Source organism: Centrocercus urophasianus, unplaced genomic scaffold (assembly GCF_019232065.1).
Source record: "Centrocercus urophasianus isolate 14NV4802_14NV808 unplaced genomic scaffold, USGS_Curo_1.0 seq_16, whole genome shotgun sequence".
In the NCBI taxonomy this organism is placed as follows: domain Eukaryota; kingdom Metazoa; phylum Chordata; class Aves; order Galliformes; family Phasianidae; genus Centrocercus; species Centrocercus urophasianus.
Genome location: NW_024884711.1, coordinates 43715993 through 43718221, shown reverse-complemented (window position 1 = coordinate 43718221; position 2229 = coordinate 43715993). Strand labels below are relative to the sequence as shown.

Genomic DNA, 2229 nt, shown 5'->3' with positions numbered 1-2229 from the left:
CACAGACAAGGGCATCCATAATAACTAGAGGGTAGCTGGAGAAGCAGCACCTTTGGGTATATCAGCTGTATGTAACCTCCAGCAGCATCATACAAGAAATGCTTGGTCTGACCCAAAGCCCATTGGAGTAAATAAGGAGAAGCATTGCTTCCAGGAACAATATGGATGTGGTGCAATCAGGGAGAAAGGCAAGAAAAGCTGTGCAAGCATCTGCCTAACATTCTTCTGGGAGATAATAATTGCCAAACAGCACTTGTTCCCTCCCTTTTTCCCACTTTGTCCTTCAGGGACATCTGCTCCAAAGGGAAGAACCCGATAATTGTGGATTGGGTCCTCTGATGGAGGCTGGATATGGCCCCAAGGCAGCCAGCTTCCCTGTGCACAGCTCTCATGCTGGGGATGCAGCCAGTGAGTGGTTCAATTAAAAGATTTCGCAGCAATGACACCAGCAGAGGCACAAGAAGCAGGCGACCTATTCACAGACCAATTAGTCGTATAAATAAATGTGTGCAGGACAGTAAGCCCATCAACCGAGCGTGCCATGCTGGAGTGCTGAGCAGCACTGGGAAATGTTTTATTGGGAAGTTTTAAATGCCAGTCTCCATGCACAGATGGGGCTGCGTGGCTTTCCATCAGCCCAAGCCTGCCCCTGCTGATCCTTCAGTTCACGCTGTCTTCTCCCCACGTATGCCATTTGCATGGGGTTGGCAGGAAATCCTTCCCATGCACGTTTTACCCACCTCCATCATGTCATCCTTCCTTTCATGGCCAGAATAGGCCATAAATTCCCATTTCTTCCCATCAGATTGGGTTGCTTTGCAAAGGGCCCGGCCTCTCTCACCCTATTCAGTGGGTTCAGTGGGGCCAGCACCACTGTGCTCCAACCTCCTGCATCCCTAACACAGACCAGGTGGGTGTCAGAGCAGTTGCAGTCCCAGTAGGCATTTAGTGTCATTTATACCAGGGCTAATTACATCTTAACATTTTCCCTCTGTATTTTGGTATTTATTTTGGAAAAGCTCCTCCCTGGAGTCACTTTCTTCCCCAGCTCTACAACAACAACAATAACAGCAGCGCACTGCCTTTTCCCTTGGCTCCTTCCCTCATTATTATAGCTCTGCCGTGCTGTTCCAGTACAGTCAGCAGAGGAATTCAATCAGGCTGATGAGTAAAAGTGCATAATTTTATGGCTGCATATCAACTGCTTGTTATTAAACTAATCAATCAGCTTCAGTGCAGCTACCGGTACAGCACGGGAGAGGGTAAAGTAAAAGAATTGCTATGCTGTTATTTTTCCAAAAGGACAAAAAGACAATTCCAATCTGGCCAACTGAATTCTTCGGCTTGTACTTCTCTGCTGTAAGAAATGCTGTGCATGAGTTATGGATCGGTTGACCTGCGGCGCAGTAACGATGGAGCTGGTGCTCCCCTTGTGCTCACCTCAGCACTAAGCCCTAACATCACAGCCTGCTGTAGGGAACCAGCTTTAGTAGGAGGTTGGCATGGATCATCTCCAGAGGTCTCTTGCAACCTCTACAATTCTGTTATTTGCCATGCCCCAAGGAAAGTCACCAGGTACTCTCACCATATCTCCTCAGAAAGAGTGGTAATGCATTGGAACAGGCTTTAGGGAAGTGGTGGAGTCATCATGCCTGAAGGTTTTCAAGGAACATGGAGATGTGGCACTAAGGGACATGGTTAGTGGGCATGGTGGGGAAGGGTCGGGATTGGACTTGATTTTAGAGGCCTTCTCCAGCGTTCATGATTCTGAAAGTCTGTTCTCCATGCCCACAAGAGCACAATGAGTAAGGAATTGCATCACTCAAAGAGAAACCTGGGCTACACATCAGGTGCAGCTTCCTACAGAAGAAGGGTGAGCAGCCACCAGGACACACTGCCAGGAAGCCCTGGAGGTCCTGGAGCAAGCACAGTGTGCTTCTTCTATAGCAATATGTTGGGGTTGGTGTTGGTGATGTTCTACTTGAGGCTAAAGATAGGTAGGATGGACTTGGAAGTCCTCAGCTCTAGAGGAGAGAGAGACCCATCCTCTTTGCCATCCAAGAGAAGGAAAAGGTGTAACAGGGCTTGGAACCTCAGAGCCAAACAGTGGGATCTTTTGTGTTAGTGGACATAGGCACTGGGAGGGAGGGAGGGAGGGAGGGAGGGGGGGAGGGGGGGAGGGAGGGAGGGAGGGGGGAAGAAGAAGGATAGAACGTACAAAAAAAAATA

At 48.9% G+C, this 2229-nt stretch overlaps 1 long non-coding RNA gene across 1 annotated transcript in view; it reads left to right on the top strand.

The window, feature by feature from the left end:
- Nucleotides 1-2229, top strand: part of LOC122159769 — an 11340-nt gene that overhangs the window by 8291 nt on the left and 820 nt on the right. The gene's annotated exons all lie outside the window — the stretch shown is intronic.